The sequence below is a fragment of the Maniola hyperantus genome, chromosome 10 (genome assembly GCF_902806685.2).
Source record: "Maniola hyperantus chromosome 10, iAphHyp1.2, whole genome shotgun sequence".
NCBI lineage: Eukaryota > Metazoa > Arthropoda > Insecta > Lepidoptera > Nymphalidae > Maniola > Maniola hyperantus.
The window spans coordinates 8,735,172-8,747,172 of NC_048545.1; the positions used below are offsets into that span (position 1 = coordinate 8,735,172).

Consider the following 12,001-nt stretch of genomic DNA (forward strand, 5'->3'; position numbering starts at 1 on the left):
AGGCCCCTCGGGGTCAATGCCACGTCGTAGGTGGGGCATTGACCCGAGTTTTGCACACTATACATTGTGGGTTTAAAAATACTAAAACTACAAAATGAGGCAAATGGTTATGTGTGTTGGATTTTGTTTAGATAGTATAACAATAACGCTAAGGTTTTGCTAGCGTTTTGGTTACATCCTGTATAAATGTGAATGGAGATAAGTTATATTGTAGTATGGTTTAATCTCAATCACTACTTGTTAGACACACGCACTGGCATAATATAAACAGACAATCATTACAATATAATAATAGTAGGGAGAGAAGATAAGAGGTAAAATCAGGATTATTAAAATATTTCGGTAATCGTCAGAGAAGTATAGGTATAGCAGCGAGAAAATTAATCAAATTCAAACTCAAGTGCGCTCTCCATAATATTCAAGGCTGCGAAATCTCGCGATGGCCGATTGTCGCCAGATTCCGCAGATTAACCGTATTCATAGCCTTTACGTTTTGACGGCGCGACGTCAGATGCAACAGGACGGCAGAAGGCCGCGGCGCATGCGGAAAGCGGGGCGCGGGGCGCGGGCGGCGTGCAGCCTCCACGCTCGTTGGTAATGAATCGCCGGTACCCGCGGGTCGCGCTGTGTTCCAAGCGAACTATAAGCGCTGGCAAAAAGTTGAGAACCGCTGTCTCTCTCACGCCTCGAGCCACGAGCTACGACCGCGGGTGTTGCAGGCGCCGTCGATTCGAAGGTAAGAATTGCTATTCGATTCACCCCCATAACCCTCGAGTGGGCACCATCGAGAGTTGAGATTAACTTGCTTTGTTTGTAAACAATCGTCTTCATTTTTTTTTTCATTTTGATTACTTACCTAGTATGTACATATAGACTAACTTTGTTTTGTTTAAGTTTTCATTATATTATAAGACATTGAGACAGTTTTTACACAACTGCCCAAAAAAAGAAGTGAAATGATTTCAGGGTTCATGTGTGTGTATGTGAGTTTCTTTATTCCACCATAACTTCTAAATGCCTGAACAGATTTAGATGTATGGGGCATCGTTGAGTGACACAGGCTATAAATTTTTTGGTACAAAAATTCAATATGACAGGGCAGTCGTCTTTCTTAATTTTTTAAATTAATCGTTGTTAAATTAATTTACAAAGCGTAATCTACATTTTTGTATTCGTACCAAATAACAGTAGAAGTGAGAATCTTTATATATATATATATATATATATAAATAAACAAAAACTGACTGACTCATCTATCAACGCACAGCTCAAACTACTGGACGGATCAAGCTGATATTTGACATGAAGATAGCTATTATGATGTGGACATCCGCTTAAAAGATTTTTGAAAAGTCAAACCCCAAAGGGATAAAATAGAAGTTTGAAAGTGTAGTCCACGCGGATGAAGTCGCGGGAATAAGCTAGTTTTCCAATACAGATACTTATATACTTATTATAAAAGCAAATTGGATTGTCATTCATCTCAGCCTCAGAACGTTACAGGGTAGTTAAAAGGTTCTTTCAGAAGGCTTCACAGAATGATTGTAACAAATTCGTGTGGTTGTTATTGTTCGTGGTCACAATAGATCTGTCAATGCTTCAGTTGAGATGAATGAAGTGTCGATGAGCAACAAAAACCCTCCACTCAGCCGTGCGACAGTTTTATGCAAAAAAATAAGCGACAAGTGACATTTCGTTTTATAATTTTACGCTCGGGTCCAGAAACTTTGTTCTAAACTGGTACGAATTCACCCAAATGACTGCCCAAATTCGGGCATTCTTTGAACTGGTAGACATCATAACCGACCCGAATAGGGTTAATTCGAACTTTTCTAAAGTTGAGCGCATTCGTCATCGATTCATTTTATTTATATTTAACCGACTTCCAAAAAGGAGGTGGTTCTCAATTCGGCCCGTTTTTTTGGTTTTACGATTTCGATAAGCATTTGAATGCAGGAAGGGTGCCTGTTATTGTAAACCACACGTACCATAGAATACTTATCTAATAGAAAATCAAAATGTCTCTTATGCATCGTCGGCTAGAGCTGGAGCTAGAGCTGGTGTAAGCACGGCCTTAGACTTGCTTAGTATATTTGGCAAATGTACACTTTCAGGCTTCAGCCTTTGCGATATTTTGTATTTGAATCCTACCTACCTACTACAGCATAGCGATGCGAATACAAAGATGAATTCAGGTTCATTTTGTGGTTCGAAAAATTCTTAATTAACATTAGCCTGGGTCCTGTCGGTGGCCTAGTTACGTTCCCGCCTTCCACCGATCCACCTTTGCCGATAAATTTCCATGAAATGGGTTTTCAAATGAAATGGTATTTCACGAGCAATGTTACTACAATTTTACGTTTATACGGCTGCGTATTAGTATTGTTTGTTTTCTTGGAAGGAGCCCTAAAATTTCTACAAGTCATGACTTATGGATATTTAAAGTTGGTCTAAAGAATCTGTTCATCTTCAGGGAATTGTGCTCTGTAGTAAGCCTTTATTTTATTTACCTACTTTGCTGTATCTACACGTCATAAATTAAGACTTGACTCAGACACCTAATAACTCCCGTTTTCCCCCCTTCATTCAGCTTCACCTACTCAATAGGGATGATGTAAAATCAATGACTTTTTGTCAAACGTCAAAACGCTCGCTTAGTAAAGGAGCTTGTATGAAATACAATAGATGTGACATCATAAACATGTGTAAGCAGCTCGCTTCGCTCGCAACTTTAACTGTTCACTCCCCTCGGCCTCGTAGGTTTGCTTCATTTAGGACCTTCTTTGTGAGCTGCAGGCTTTGCGCTTTGCGAATCTAGGGGTAGGTTAGACTAGATTGCGTGGAGTCAGGGTGATCAGATTTCTTTTTTAAGGCAAACTAAAATAATCCTATATTCTGTATCTGGTCAATTGAATCAAGATTCAATAGCCAGGCAAAAGCCTGGAGGCTTTTCGCTGTGATACCAATGACCGGAACTACAGTACTTAATGCAATAACCGTTGAGCCAACCTCAGGCTAAATGTACGAGTAGGTAGTTTCTACATGATACTCTTGAACTAAACAAGAGAATTTTATAAATGTTTAGAAATTAGAACCGTATACTTATATTATGTAAATGATATAAAACATAGATTTGACGGCCACAATTTGTTTGTACATAAACATAATATGGTAAAATATTAGGTATTGTAAATTTAACATTTGAAGACAGCAATCGCCGAGTTTCTTGCTGGTTCTTTTCGGTAGGAACAGCATTGGTACCAACCACCACCGAACCAGTGGTAAAATATTTTGACGATACAAAAGCACTTTACGAGGACTTTTGAATCGTCAAAAATAAAAATAAAGAGTTTAATTGAATAAAAATATCTTCTATTCTATTCTATCATCCATACTTCCATACCAAACCTGACCTATTATCGCACACTCAAACTATGTACCTACTGGACGGATCGGGTTGAAAGGTATGCAGATAGCTATTATTATTATGACGTAGACATCCGCTAAGAAAGGATTTTCGAAAATTCAGGGGTTCGAAATATGTATGGTCCAAGGGGACGAAGTCGCAGGCATATGTTAGTATTTTTATTTTATTTTATTTTATTTTATTTTTATTAGATATGCCAACGATAAATTGTAACAACATTCACAAATATTAAAAACATGTCACAAACAATTCCAGTCCTACTACAATCATCAATTATAGGTATATACAGCATTACGTAAGTCTCCGATTGTGTTAACAATAAGCTACCTACATTACAAACTTTTAACATTAACCACTAATTAATAAATATAATCTACAGCTAAATTAATAGATACAATTGCTTAATTCATAAAATTAGTTGCTCATTACATAAAAATTAATTAAATTAGATAAGAGTCAGATAAGGATAACAATTTAAAGATTAAAGATTACGATAATGTCAGCTCATTCATGGAGTACAATTTTTTCTTAAATTTAATTAGAGAATCGTGGAAGATATCAATGTCAGTGTATGTTAAGTTATTATAAGAGTTCATTAACCGATTTGAAGGGGCAAATTTTCCTAGATTACTTTTGGAAAAATGGGGTAAAAAATGGGGGTAAAAAATGGGGTATTATAAGATATAGAGAGTGACAAAGGTTACTTTTTATCCCGGAAAATCAAAGAGTTTGATTTTCCGGGATAAAAAGGAATTTTTAAAACTTAATCCAAGCGAATGAAGACGCGGGCATCAGCTAGTTCATAATAAAAGAGAACTTTGCTTGGTAGAAACTATGAAAACGGGGTTTGCCTTGAGATACATCACTGCTTTTGATTTTTATAACAATACCATCTCTATCGCTAGACTATTTAATTAAGATAGCGATGACAAAAGCGTACCTATTACCTAATTCTTTCGAAAGATTTTTCAAGAAACTAAATTTAAAACTAATTTTCCTACAACTATGGTTTACTCTGTAATGCTGACAAGATTTGACTGACAAAATATCTTTGTTGTAGTCCATCTTATTAATAACTTAGCTGAATAATGTATTAGTAGCTATAAAATGGTATTATATTTTTAAAAACATTTTTCATCAAAATATTTGTTTTTATTTTACTCTGATATTTAAAGTTCATCTACTTGAATAGAAGCTGCAATTTTAAGCCTTTTAGGTTACTAACTAAACTCTTTAGCGGTGGAGAGATGTATCGATCTTCTGCTTTACATAAAGAATAAGTTGGCTACTTTTTGAACTACAATGAAACTATATTATCTCTATAATATAAAAATGAATCATAAAATGTGTTGCTCATCGCAAATCTCGAGAACCGCTAAACCGATTTCGCTAATTCTTTTTTTATAATATTCCTTGAAGTACGAGGATGGTTCTTACGGAGAGAAAAATTTAATTCAACCTCCCACTCAATTTTGTAAACTCCACCCTAGCGAAGCCGGGGCAGGTCAGCTAGTTAATAATAGTTTTAATTTTAAATCGGGCACAACACAAAACTTCCTCTGTGCCATTTGAATGTACTTATTTTGATAGGAATGTCTTTGAAAATTCCTTAAGTCTCCCGAGTTTATATTTGCTACAGCGATATTTTGAAAATGTATTTTTGGATCATTCCAGCCATCTGAAAATTTCTTCATTCTATTACCTACTTTAGATATTTTAGATATAAATGAAATTTCGTCCCGTCTTATTAGCTATTAAACAAAATCTTAGAGAAAGCTTTCTTGATCAGCTTCAATGTTCAAAGAAAGCTATGTAGAGATTAACTGTTCAATCTGATAAAACTAAAGGTGAATTTTTCACAGTGTAATTTAAAATATTGTTAATGTAATAGTGAAGTAGGTATGAATAGCACGCCCTTTTGTTTGTAATAAAAGTAAACTTAATATAAATATTACCATTTTCAAGCGGGCAGTAAACATGAATATGCGAAAAACTGAAATTAATAATGGCAACTTTTATATTCGCACTGTTCGCAGGAGGTTTTTATTGAGGCGAATGTAAAATTTATTTGAATAATTCCATTGTTTATGTAGCTTTAAGCTGGTGATATACTTAATATAAGTATCAGTTGTAAGTTATATCAACACCAACAGACGTCAGATATTTAATGTTATGTAAATTTTGTGAACATTTGTCAGTATCCAGAGCGCCTGCCTGCTGACTGGGATAGACTTAACACTTGCGAATGGTTTTATACTTACGATAGGTTTGTTCACGCGACATTGAGTTTTAGTAGTGCTAACCGTTCTTAGTGGTGATGGTTTGTAATCGCAACGCGCAATAGCCTGATCGAAAAATAATAAAGCTTGTCTTTGTGTGCCTTTATGGCCTTTAAAGTTTAAACTAAGTCGATATAATTTGGAGTACGACTCATATCGTCGACAAAGACGATTGGCTGGCTATTTGGTATATCACGTAAGTAGGTACGTATCCCCCGCAGGATGCCGTGCTTCCTAATATTATGTACTAGCTGATGCCCGCGACTTCGTCCGCGTGGAATTAGGTTTTTTAAAAATCCCGTGGGAACTCTTTGATTTTTCGGGATAAAAGAAGCCTATGTTACTCTCCACTTCCAGGCCTTTATCTATACCCATGCAAGAAATCACGTCATCGTTGCGACGTGATTGAAGGACCAACCAATAAACAAACACATTTATAATAAGGGTAATGATGTTTAGTTTCTTATAGGTATTTGTGACCCATACTTGTACTTCGGTAATGCTTATATCCGCGACTTAAGTAGTTCATATTTTACACCATGTAAAACTGTAGGTATTATATTGCATGAGTTTATTTCTAACTCACACTGATACATTATTATTGCACGGTGTAAAAGTGTACTACTTAAGTCACACAGAAAAGCGTTACGCGTGTTTAGATAATTATAATATACCTAAGTATGATACAATGCCCTTGTAAATTGACCAAGTCTGGGTGGGATATTATCTAAATATGTAACAGGAGAAGCTGACTGATCTATCAACGCACAGCTCAAACTACGGACGGATAGCTATTATGACGTAGTACATGCGCTATAAAAGGACCTACCTATCTAATTCTAGCTCAGCCTGAGCCTGAGCGTAAAAAATCTCTTGGCTGAAAAGGTAATTTAAGAGCTCTACAGTTAAAATTTATAACTCAGAGCTATAATATACTTTACTATAATATATTTGCGGTACTTCTGTGTACCTAATTAGCTTTTTTTTTCTAGAGCATTTTGAATACGGAAAAGTATTCATAGTAGGAGCTTTTATGTTTATATTAAAGTTATTAAAATATTCATGCGGTATTTTAAAATTTGTACCTAATTAATTTTTTCTAGAGCATGTCGTATATATTATACGAAAGTGTATCAAAGTTGTGTAAGTATATTATATTTGTGTTATATAACGTGCATCCTCAAAATCTAGCTCATCAGAGTTTGTGCAATGTACAAGTTCAGAATTGCAGTAAGTAATTTGTTTGGACTGCAGCCGCTTTTAAGCTCCAGTAACGTCTCTTTGTCTACAAGAGCAGGCATTTTAATTATGGAGAATTTTAAAGATAAACGTTGTACTCATTTTTGTAGATTATAGTAAAATGCCTCGTGGCCAAATTGACAAGAGGACAATACTGATATCGTTAACAAAAGGAGAAGAAGGAACTGAGTATACGAAGGTGGTAAGATTAACTGTAGAACAAGCATGGGTAGGATCTGCTGCTGTCGAGCTCCGCAATGTATCTTTCTTCATGTTTCTCGTACCTTTTGCAAGACGTATAAGTAGGTAGTCGTTCAGTCAGACGTTGTCATATAATGTGTAAAAAATTATTTCTCACGCGCCATTTTAACTTTTTGTGTCAAATTTCATGTCAAATGTACGATTTTACTCCTTATTTTAATGATGACCACTTTTAACATGACAGTTGACCTATACAGTTAAAAGTGAGAAGTCATTTTGTACGGACTTTACTTCTTTGTATCACTTTGTATTCAGCAATCAAAGTTTATTTGAATAAAGAACTTTTATATTCCTAGTCAGTAGTAGTAGAGTGATTGTTGATTGATTATTATGATCTAAATTATAATTACAAGGTTTGCTTCTTTCTCTTCTTTTTGCGGTCTTTCCTTTATTTTTGAAGAATGTTAGTAGGTTAGATTTCAGCTTCGAATTCAACAATGATTGTTTTATTGTATTGTATAAAACAGGTACACACCACGATTAATTAGGCGATATTTAACTGCCGATATTTCGACTCAGTTGCATGAGCCGTGGTTACGACGGGACTGCAGTGCTGCGAGAGGTGATAAGTTCGAGCCGTTATGGGCCGTACCGTATAGGTAATAGGTATATATAGTTTGTAGAATAATTGTTTTCAGGTTACCATTCTCGTGATTTCAAAAAGCCGTGAGGTGTCTTGGGACACCTGACGGAAGAAAAATGAAATCTATTTTTTCTGTCTCACTCACTCATACAGGCATGGCGCTGCCAATATGTGCCTTTACTCGTTTCACTCTTTGCGAACTATGTCTTTCAAACATCTGACATTGGTATATTATGGCTAAATCAATGGCTGAGAAGCTTCACTTCAAAAACTGTTGCCTATCAATTGTAGTTCCATAATTCCTAAAGCTGTTACTTATATTTTATATCTGTGTAAAAGGTTTTCTGTAATTTTACGTTTCCATTTACAGCATCCATTAACTTAATAGTAAGAAGCGCAATTTGTTAATGAAAACCGTTATCAGGAATCCGGTTTAAGATAAGTATTAAAAGCTGATAAAACAGTATTTAAGGCTTACAAATTCAGCGATCATTTCCGACTAAGCTGAAATTAACATGAATTTACTTTGGACTGGTTTTAGATGTTGATCGGTGATAAAGAATAAATTGGAACTAAGCAGTATTTAAGATCCAATACTTAAGTATATTTTTAATTATTTTGTGAAGAACTCTAGCCGTTTACTCGATGGTATTTCCTATCATCTCCTATTTGACCTCCTTTAGGGTCAATTCACATTGGCAGCGAATCGAAAAGATTGTGAATCGAAGAAAAATTTTATAAATTCGAATTTTTTTCCTCAGAAGTTTTGGCTTTATGTGATGGAGATATAAGTAAAACTTTAAAATTCCGCTTCGACGCGCCTTTTCTGAAAGGATGAATTTTCAACTGATAGACAACAAGCGAGACTTGCTCGCGACTTCGTTGCGTTGGCTACACAAACTTCAAATCCCTATTTTACCACCCCTTTTCCTTCCTACTTTTAAAAATTCTTTCTTAGCGGATTCCTTCGTCATAATAGCTATCGGCATGGCAAATTCCAGGCCGATCCGTTCAATAGTTCGAGCTGTGCTTTGATAGATCAGTCAGTCAGTCAGCTTGCTGTGGTCTTTTTGTCGGATTTGCTGGATGGACGAAGCGCGTAGGTAAAGATTTGTATGCCCTCGGAACAGTTCTGAAGCCAAACTTATTCGGTTGCACATAAACCTCTAAGGAATAAATAAAGTGCCATATTTTTCTCCATACAACATTGCGGAATGGATAGTGCTTATTTTAGACATCACTTCAACAGGTATTATCCTCTTTCAATTATTAAGCCAACAAAATCAATAGCCAATTATGTAAAACCGGCATATTTAATCGTAAAGATACTTTCAAAGTCAAAATTACAGTTATTATTAAAAGCATTGAAAGAAAATTTAGCATTATTTAAATTTTTATGAGGAAAGATACTCGTAAAAGAATTCACAGCCTGAGGATGATTTCATAAAATGTTTGAATTGCCAATTTAGGTCCGAAACATGAAAAGGAACAGTGAATAAGAGTTTGTTTCAAAAAAATTCCGCTAACATGAAATAGCACTACCGAACATCTATACAATGTGGAAACACGATTTAATCTTGAAATCCCGCCTGAAAGCAGGAGTATAGCATTTGCCCGGAATGTTTCGGATGTTCAATGTTGAACTTGGTTGGCCTGTGTGTATTGTGTAGGTACTATGTAACAAGCTGTGGACTATTGCGTCCTACATACGCAAATACTGCCTAAAAGCCCATTTGCTGTACTTAATTAAAATTTGACGACTCTGTGGCCAAGTGGTGCGAAAACGTCCATAATAAGTATACCTAAGTCTTGGATTCAATGTCTAGTTGGACAAGCGCACAAAGTATACTTACCTAATCTACAAATCAATGCATGATGCATGTATTAAGGATACAAGCATAATGCATGTATTCTTCGGCTTGGACTGAAATTGTATTTCTTCATTAAAAAGATTATTATTAAGTTAAAGACATAAAAATAATAGGAGGAATTCCTTCCGGGCTCAAGTGAAGATGGTATTTACTAATAAAACTTCAATAAGTGTACACGGGACGGGTATTAGCGCTGTGAATTTTCCTCCTTGTGTTAATAATAACTCAGACATTTTCCAATACATGCCCCTATAAGAGGCCCCTACGGCGTAGCTTCTTCTCTACAACGCAACATATTTTCACAAGCTCCCATATAAAAGAACTAGCTTATGCTCGCGACTTCATCCGTGTGGACTACAAAAATTGCCAACCCCCATTATACCCCCTTATGGGTTGAATTTTCAAAAATCCTTTCTTAACCTATGTCTACGTCATAATAGCTACATGCATGCTAAATTTCAGCCCGATCCGTCCAGTAGTTTGAGCTGTGCGTTGATAGATAAGTCAGTCACCTTTTCCTCTTCTATATTTAGATAAACTGACTGACTGACATCATCACGTATAGCTTGAGCCCCTGGGCTCAAAAACATGATTTTTTTAAAGTAAATTTTCTCCATAATTTAGATTTTAGTAAGAAATACTTTTCAGAAATTCTACCGGTGCGAAGCGTGGTGGGTAAGCTAATTTCGGAGTAAAATGTGTCTATTAACAATCTACGTATGGAGCAAGGTTCGGAGGGGTCCTTGAAATGAGTGCTGGGGGTCCATGTCAGGAATGTTGTGTGATAATGAATAATTGTAAACAATTAATCATTGTCCAGTTCAGCATAAAATGCTATGCATCATAATAGTATGCGCCTAGAATGCAGGGTGCTGTTTTCCAGATGAAACTGCCAATAATAACTAATAATAATGATTAAGTGATAAACAGCTAGTATTTTTAGTCTTCAAGGTAGGTATGAAATAAGAAAAGTCTGGAATGAAAATGGTATAAGGCGTACGAAAACGTGATACGGGATTTCTCAAAACGTAAGAACAATGATTAGGTCCATTGTGTTCGGAACAAACAGTGTCAACAGAAATAAAGGACGAGCCTGGGTTTCACCGCAGACCTATTATTAAGCTCCTAAATATAGCGTTATACTGAAAAAACTAATTTTATATGTTTCTCCATCTCCAATAAAACTCAGCCGGAGGCCGATTATAGCATGATATTGCACGCTCCTAACTGTAATAGTAACTGTAATAATTGCTCCAGTATCAACAGGGTAAACTCCACTAAATATTTGGGCGTTGTAATAGATCATAGACTATCATGGCAGAGACAAATAGAAGTAATTAGTGGTAGAATACGAAAACTAATTTGGATTTTTAAAATGCTTAGGCATATAGCCTCTAAAGTCCTGTTAAATAAAATTTACATAGCTTTAGCTCAATCTATACTAGGTTATTGCATCCCCGTTTGGGGTGGTGCAGTTAAAACTAAATTCATCGATATAGAGAGAGCACAAAGATCTTTACTAAAGGTCATGTATCAGAAACCTTATAGATTTCCTACACACAAGCTTTACTCAACCAGTCAGGTATTAACTGTGAGACAGTTATATATTTTGCAAACGATTCTGAAAGTACATAAATCCACAAAATTTGAACCTTTAATTGTACGAAGGAGAAGGAAACTTAATGTCATTAATATAGCTGCAGCAAAAACGTCTTTTTCTCGCAATCAGTACACCAGAAAATCTGCACATCTCTACAATAAAATCAACAAAATTCTCAATTTCCACACCAGTAAACAGTTTGATATTAAAAAAACATTGTCTAAGTGGTTACAAGAAAAAACGTACGACGAAACAGAATTACTTGTAGGAATATAAATAGGTAGGTTAAATTTGAAATTTGTTATTTGTTATTAAAAATATACACATGTAGGTACACACTCACACACACTCACTCACACTCACATACAATACACACTGATACACATATGTACACACACACACTCATACACACACACACACACACACACATATTTTTAAGTTTCATATTCATGTCATATCACTAAATTTAGTTTTGTATAAGTGTTTATTTGTTAATGTTGGAGGAGGGAGAGCGGGGACCCTGAGATACAGGTTTTGCAAACTTACTTCAGGGTCCCTGGCACAATTTTAAAAAGACCTTTTAAAACAAAAAAAAAAAAAAAAAAAAAAAAAAAAAAAAAAAAAAAAAAAAAAAAAAAAAATACTACCATTATAATAGTACTATGTATCTACAACTGGAAAAACGAGAAGCGTATTACTAAGGGGGTGCAAATATTATCTTTGAAAGATTTCTTAAATCGG

The 12,001-nt window shown here is 35.4% G+C and overlaps 1 protein-coding gene across 1 annotated transcript in view; it reads left to right on the forward strand.

Annotated features, from left to right (window-relative positions):
- Positions 1-598: 598 nt before the first annotated feature.
- Positions 599-12,001, forward strand: part of LOC117985916 (lachesin-like) — an 84,617-nt gene continuing 73,214 nt past the window's right edge. The window contains exon 1 of the mRNA XM_034972713.2: positions 599-736. The gene's annotated coding sequence lies outside the window, so the exon portion shown is untranslated. The remainder of the gene's footprint in view (positions 737-12,001) is intronic.